General features: G+C 39.7%; 1 pseudogene; it reads right to left on the bottom strand.

Moving 5' to 3' along the window:
• Window positions 1-3,035: 3,035 nt before the first annotated feature.
• On the bottom strand, window positions 3,036-4,383 carry LOC132435510 (nucleosome assembly protein 1-like 1; annotated as a pseudogene).
• Window positions 4,384-8,070: the final 3,687 nt, after the last annotated feature.

Genomic DNA, 8,070 nt, shown 5'->3' with positions numbered 1-8,070 from the left:
GAAGCAAAAGGGTTGACGAAAATGGAAGCAAAAGTGTTGACGAAAATGAAAGCAAAGTAAAGCGGAAGAACTGCTTAGCTGCTGAGTGTTTACAGGTAGAGTGATTTTTATAGGGACAAATTGTGAAACACGATGCAATGGACTAAAAGATTCCCGGGTGTTTTCAATGAAAAACCAGCCATAGTCTGGCTCACCTTTCAGGGTATTCTGAATCTATAGGAGCTCTCCATCTTTTTTTGTGGAGCTAGGTGTGGACAAAGAATGTAACCTGCTATTTCAGTAAACAAAGGCTATTGTGGCCGTGGAGCCAATCAGCCTCTGCAGCCACCACAAGTGGCGCATCCTGAGGGGATTCGGGATGGAGAAAAATAGGTTACTGGCCCTAGATGGTTATGGTGCATATCAAAGGAATAATTTTAATAAGCCCAGACTCTTGCATCTTCTCATATGTGGAAAAACACTGAATTCATTGACCTGAGATATCTGGTTTTCTTTAATTAACAGTAATCATTTGATGTTCTGACTACCTGGAATTTTTTTTTGAAAAAAACTCCTGTATCTCCTGGCTCCTCTGTTACCTTTTTGGAACAGGCCTTCAGAGCTATCTGAGAGGATGTCTCCTGGGTTTAAACCCTCAGTAAGTACAACAAATAAAACATAATTCTCAACTTACGGCTTGTGTGTATTTTTTTCAGTCAACATCTGTTCAACTCTAAATGTAGGTAACAGATAGCAAGAAGTACTCGTGTCCATTGAACTTCATATTGAATCCCCCTCCTTGGAAAACGCCATTTTGCAGCTATTTGTAAATTCATTTCCCAATCCTGATTTGAACAATGTAAGTGGGTACATTACAATGTGCTTTAAACCAGTTCTAAGATTTTACTGGTCCCGTCGTTAATTAATGAGTAAACAAAATCTTTGACACATGTTCATTTTGTATTTGTATGAGACATGACTTTTACCTTTTTAAGAAAATATATCGTTTCACTCTTTGGAGAGTACTCTTCCTTTTAGGGAACAGAAATGACTTCCCCTTTGCCATTCTCAGCTGAAAACCACAGTGAATTCAGTGTAAAGTTTATTGCATTGGCATGGCTTCAATGAACACTGCCTGAAATTATATATTGATTTGTTGATTATTTATCTCCCCCACTAAAGTATAAATTCTAGAAGAGCAGAGACTCTGTTTATTTCTGCAACACTGAAGGAATTGTCTGTGGACAATTATCCTGGTTTGGATAATACTCTCAAACTATCTAGGAGGCCATAGTTAAGCCAAGCTACACTGAAAAATGGAATGGGGTGGTAGAAGCTTAACTCAGAATGAATTATGATGTTTCTCCACTTGGTAGGGAGACGACTAATAATGCCCACACACACACCAAAAAAAAAAAAAAAAAAATTCCATAGCCTTTACTGTGTTCTATGCATGGACCCCATCACTTTATTTTGAATCATTTCATCCTTAAAACAACTCTATAAGGCAGCCACTTTTACATAATTTAACTCCACAAAGAAGTTAAATTGCATGTCCAAAGTTAGAAGGCCAGTATGTGTCAGAACTTAGATTAAAACCTAGCACACCGGTGGTTTCCAATCTTGTGGCACACTAGAATCACCTAAGGATCTTTAGAAACCACTGCTGCCTAGCTACTACCCCCAGACATTATGATTTAATTGTTATGGGGTCAGACCTGGGCATTCAGACTCTCCAGGTGAGTTTTTTTTTCCACTGAAGAATTTACTGGGGCTCGTTGACCTGTGAATATAAATCTGAGCTTACAGAGCAACGTGGGGTTTCCTAGCTCACTGAGTGTGCGCTTTCCTACACAGTCATCAGGATGTACAGGACTGGGGGTGATGACCAACACTGGACAGATGTGGACCCCCCTGCCCAGGTGCAGTTGCCTCTCCCTGCTCTCTCTGCCCAACCAGCTATCCCTGGGGCAGAAGACAGCTCTGTGTGCCTCCAGTCATTCTGGAGGCTAACTCTGGGTCTGTCCAGGTATGTCTGTGTGTCCTCTGGGACCTGCCAATTGGTAATAACATCTTCCCTGTCCATGCCTTGTTTGCAGTCACCAGCCCTACCTTGGGGTAGCACAAGAATGGACTTGCCTTTCAGAGTGAAGATGACAGAACCAGCTAAAAGTTCTGTTTTTAAATTTTTTTTTAAATTGAGGTATAGTTGTTTCACAATGTTGTGTTAGTTTCTACTGTACAGTGAAGTGAATCAGCTATATGTATACATATATCCCCTCTTTTTTGGATTTCCTTCCCATTTAGGTCACCACAAAAGCTCTCCTGGGGATTCTAATGACCAGCATTATGTTATTCTGTCTTGATATAAAATGTGGCAGACAAAAATAAATACAATACAATCAAACAAAAATAATAAGATAGAATAGAAAGATAAGATGGGGGAAAGTTACCTGTTTTATCTAGATGAGCCAAAATCAATCCATATTCCAAATTAAATATATTTAACATGGCATAACGTCAGCTCTTAAGGTCTGCTCTCCCTGTGCTAGGACTCTGTGTAATGGACCATGAGATGGTAGCTAAGTGTCAATCACCAGAGAACATACATACTGTTGATTAAGGGGGAAAAATATGATTATGGAAGTTTTGTCTGAATAATTTTTATCTAATATGCACACCATTTTGGAGGAGAAAATAATTTTAAGGTATTATTAGCAGCTTATCCTTTTTTTGGTTATTTCTGGGAGAAAATCATATAGAAACATCCACAATATAAGAAATTAGGGCAAATTTGGAGCTCTTCAAATAGCAAAGTTTAACCTACTTTTCTCTTTTAAATAATGGCTTCAGCTTATTCACATGCCTTTAGCACATTTTTTTTTTTGAGTTTTGCAATTTATTGAAACCATACATACATTGTTTGGCTGTAGAATTCTAAAATCATATTGTTTTCCAAAAACGTTTTTATCCCATATCACAGAGTAATGATTTATAGCAAAAGAATACACAAGTCACTCAGTTTGCTTCTCAGTGTGTTATACAGAATTATTTGCTTATTTGGTAAACATTACCTCATCTACTTCTTCACCTTCTTCATCATAATCATCATCATCATCTTCAATAGCTTCTCCAGTAAAGTATAACACTGATTTTAGGATTATATGCTCACGTAAAAAGTGACCAATTTCAAAGTCCGCAGCAAGGATAGCTTCAGCAGCAGCATCCAGGTCTCCACTCTCAGGAACTTCAGGAGGAGCAAAAAAATTAAAGAGTCATTCGAAACTGTTTTGGTCACAGTACGAACTGTTCCACATCCCTTGTGTTTCTGCTTCTTCTTAATGGTTTTCAAAGTGACATTCTTCCCTTTTTTCCTATCTGTCTGGCACCCTATACAACCCATCATTTCTGGTCCATCAAAAGAAAAAGGATGAGAATCCTCTGGTTCTGACCTCATCCTATATGTCTTTGTCAACGCTTCATTTGTGAATTACTCATTGGGTTCAAAGTGAAATTCTAAGACAAAACTCATAGGCTGACCAGCATCTGAGAACTTCACTTTAATATCTTTCAAGTGCTTCAGAATAGGTTCATCATGTTCCTGAACCATATCGCTGAGCAGTTCTTAAAAACGGTCAACCAAAAGTCAGGAATTCCCTTGGGGTCTTCTTTTTCTTTATCCGTTTTCTCATCTTCAATCTTGGCCTTTTCTTTTAGCTTCTCTGAAATTTCATCTTCCTCATCTGGTTTCCATTCACGTTCTTCTTCTTTAGGTTCATAAATGGCATTAATGATCTCAAATCTCTTATCAAATAGAGGCTGATAGAGAACAGCATACTTTTTTTTTAACATCTTTATTGGAGTATAATTGCTTTACAATGGTCTGTTAGTTTCTGCTGTATAACAAAGTGAATCAGCTATACATTTACATATATCCCCATATCTCCTCCCTCTTGCGTCTCCCTCCCACCCTCCCTATCCCACCCCTCTAGGGGTTCACAAAGCACCGAGCTGATCTCCCTGTGCTATGCGGCTGCTTCTCACTAGCTAGCTATTTTACATTTGACAGTGTATATATGTCCATGAGAACAGCATACTTTCTTTCAAGATCATGAACTTCCTCATAGAACTTTGCTTCTATCTGTGCCCATTTAACTTGAAGGTTTTTGAGAGCATTCACGCGTCTTTTAACTACCCTAGGCAAACTTTCAATGTATCCTGTTGGTGTTTCTACCAGACCATCAGGTCTTTCTTGAAGGGCTGCAAGAATCTGAGGATTTTGCATCATCTGAACAGTCAGCTGATGCGCTTTGATTTTTCTTCACCAGTTTCTTCTACTTCTTCAACATCATCCAAATCTTGACCAAGTTCAGACTGTGCTTTGTTGTCGATGTCTGCCATGTTGTATGAACGCCAAAAATCTCGTACCTCTTGCGTGGTACCGGGAAGGGTGAGGGCGGCGGGGTGGGGGGGCCAGCCATCTGGTCCCGGCTCTCAGCATCCTGACGGCGAGCGCTCCTTAGTCCCCGACCCTGTCACGGCCTGATTCCTGCAGCTCTCCGGTCCCCGGTAACCATTTTCTCTCCCCGCCCATTTTTTCCCCCTCAGAACAACAGTTCTTTCCTCTGACGTGACTTTAGCACATCTTGATTGATATACCATGTGACGGGGATACGAGAATGAACAAGACAAACAATGTGCCTTCCCCCGTAGTTTTTTACAGTCTCGAGGCCTTCCCCCATAGTTTTTTACAGTCTGGAGGGGAAGGGATAGAAGATAGTCGTCCATCATGGTCACTATGGTAGACGCGCTATCTGCTATCACAGGGTAATAAAGGGTGTTATGGGAGCACGGAACAAGAATACCTAACCTATCAGTATAGGTTTCCCAGGGGAAGTGATACCTAAGCTGATAGTAGAAGGAAACTAGGCTGGGAACAGAGAAAGCCTGAACCAAGTCAGAGGCAATACTACGGAAAAAGTGTAGTGGAGAGAGAGGGAGGACAGAGTAGGGGATGTTTGTGCAGCAGAAATGGTGTCTGCCCTGCTAGGGGCTACATTACCTAACATCCGTTTTCCAGCATCCCTTCTGTCAAGGTGGCTGACTGAATAGTTATTACCAACGGAATATGAGCAGAAATGACGTGAGTCAAGCAGGACCAGGGCTTTTAAGGAGGGTGGGATAGTTCCCCCCATAATATCTTTGCTATCCTTTTCCCTCTTTCTCCGCTGGCTGAATTCAGAGAACTCTGAGGCCCTGGGGCACGGCAGAGTCACCAGATAGAGCCTGCGCACTTGAATCGCCAAATAAGGGGAGGCCACAAGATGACAGTGGATGGTAACACAAATAAGAAGTAAATGTTAATGGGATAAATCAATACTGTTTGGGGGGTTGTTTTTTATAGCAGCTAGCATATCCCAATCTGAAAGAAATTTAGTACAATTAGAGAAATGTGGGGTTGGGAGAGGAATGGGAAGAGAAGGGTAAGAGCTTGGGTCAGACAGGAAAGTTTGAACCAGATCAAGAAGACCTGAAAAGTGTAGGGGAAAGTTGGGAAAGGTTTTGGCATGGACCCAAAAGCCAACTGGGTACACTGTCTAACTCACCTTTCTGGATTATCTGATTCTAAAGTCTCTGTGCTTTTCTTTGTCTTTGGAGCTATTTAAAACTCATAAATTATAGGTAACTGTTAGTTATTTTTATTCAGTAGATATGATTGACAGAGTTGATGACAGAAGGGTTGAGACTGGGAAACAGAGAGAGGAGTCAAAAATGGCTTCTAGAGTTCTGGCTTGAGCAACTGATTAGGTGCATACTAGCTGGGGTCTGGGAGTGGAAGACAAGATGTAACTAGGGAATGGGCATGTTGAATTTGTTATGGTTAAAGGCTTTCCAAGAGTCTTGTCAACTTAGCAACAGGATAAGTGGGCTTAAAGCTCAAGAGTGAGATCTGAGCTGGTGATACTTATGGGAGAGTCATTTTGTAAATGTCACAATTGGGAGAAGGTAAAATGAGAAAAGAAAAGGGTCTGTCACAGAACCCTGAAAAACACCAACATTTATGAGATGGACAGTGGCAGAGAGAACTTCAGAGGAGAATGAGGTGGAGCTGCTAGAGAATACACAGAAAACAAGAGGAGGTGGTTAATTGGAAGCCAGGAAAGAATTTCTAGCACTAAGAACAATCAACGTATAAAATGCTGTAAGAGGTGAGATGGAGGCTGAAAATGCTCGTTGAAATGAACAAGATCTTGGATATCTAGTTAAGAGCAATTTTATTGGAGAGGTAAGGACTGAAGCCAAGCTGCAGTTGACTGAAGAGTAAGTAGTTAGTGGAGACAACGAGGAGAGACCACATTCTCAGGACGTTTTGTCAAGGAAGGGGGTAAAGGATGAGAGCTGGAGGGAATTCGAGTCCAGAAAGTTTGTTTTATTTTTCTTTTCCTTTAACATGATGGAAACTTGACTATAGTATATGCTGATGGGAAGGTGCCAGTAGAGAGGGAGAGTTTACAGACAGAAAAGAAAGAGAATACTTTCGAAAGGGTTTAAAGGAAACCTACATAAATGGGAAGACATCCTTGTTAGTGGATTAGAAAACGATATTGTTGAAATGGAAATACTCCCCAAATTGATGTACAGATTCAGTGCCATTCCAATCTAAATCTCACCTGTGTTTTTCTAGAGAAATTGGCAGGCTAATTCTAAAATGCGTATAGAAATGCAAAGGGGGAGGGGTAATTGGGAGATTGGGATTGACATATACATACTACTCTATATAAAATAGATTACCAATAAGGACCTACTCTATAGCACAGGGAACTCTACTCAGTGTTCTATAATGGCCTATATGGGAAAGGAATCTAAAAAAGAGTGGATATAGGTATATGTATAACTGATTCACTTTGCTGTACACCTGAAACTAACACAATATTGTAAATCAACTATACTCCAATAAAAATTATTTTTAAAAAAAAGAAAGAATAAAAATGCCAGGGACTCAGAATAGCCAAAACATTCTTGCAAAAGAGCAGGGTTAGTGGAGTTCCAGTTTTCACATTTTACTACAAAGCTATATAGTCAGAAGGGTGTGGCACTGGTATAAGGCTAGACATGTGGATCAATAGAATAGAATTGCGAGTTCAGAAGTAAACCTTTATATTTATGGTCAACTGATCTTTGATAAAGAAGCCAAGATGTTTTATTTATTTATTTTTTTGGCCACGCCGTGCAGCTTGTGGGGACCCCGACCAGGGATTGAACCTGCACCCTCAGCAGTGAAAGCAAAGAGCAGAGTCCTAACCACTGGACCTCCAGGGAACTCCCAAGAAGCCAAGATATTTCAATGGGTTAAAAAAGTTTTTTGACCAAGTAGTACAGGAACAACTGGACATCTACATGCAAAACTATGAATTTGGACTTCTGCCTCATACCATACACAGAAATTAAATCAAAATTGATAAACTCTTGAGTCTTTTAAAGAGAAAACTGGCAAATTAGAAGACTGCAATGATAAATTGAACCAGTACCCAGCACAAAAGAGAGAAAAAATAAGCATTGATGACATGGAAGGCAGATTAACAAGATATAGGAGCAGATTCCAATTCCTATAAAATGGACTATAAAACAGAGATGATAATAATACTTTTCTGGTGGGTACTGTGAGGATTTCATGAGTTTATTCACATGAAGGCTTTCAACAGGGCCTAGTGTCAGCATTCAATAAATATTAGCTATAATTGATTTGAAATTTATTTGTGTAAGTAGTATGAGGTAGAAAGCTAATGATATTTTTAATATAGACTGTTTAAATTATATTATCGCCTGGAAAAAGATTTCTTACATCTGTTCTAAGCTTCCCGGCAGATTTTTTTTTCCTTGTTTTAATATTTCCCTGCAGATTTTTATAATCCCATTTCTACCTCCTCCCTACTCCCACCCCAACTAATATTATTTCATTACATGTTATTTTTTTTAACATCTTTATTGGAGTATAATTGCTTTACAATGTTGTGTTAGTTTCTGCTGTATAACAAAGTGAATCAGCTGTATGCATACATATATCCCCACATCCCTTGCCTCTTGCATCTC

The sequence above is a fragment of the Delphinus delphis genome, chromosome 12 (genome assembly GCF_949987515.2).
Source record: "Delphinus delphis chromosome 12, mDelDel1.2, whole genome shotgun sequence".
Classification (NCBI taxonomy): domain Eukaryota; kingdom Metazoa; phylum Chordata; class Mammalia; order Artiodactyla; family Delphinidae; genus Delphinus; species Delphinus delphis.
Note: the sequence above shows the minus strand (reverse complement) of the source record. Positions and strands in the feature narration are given on the sequence as shown.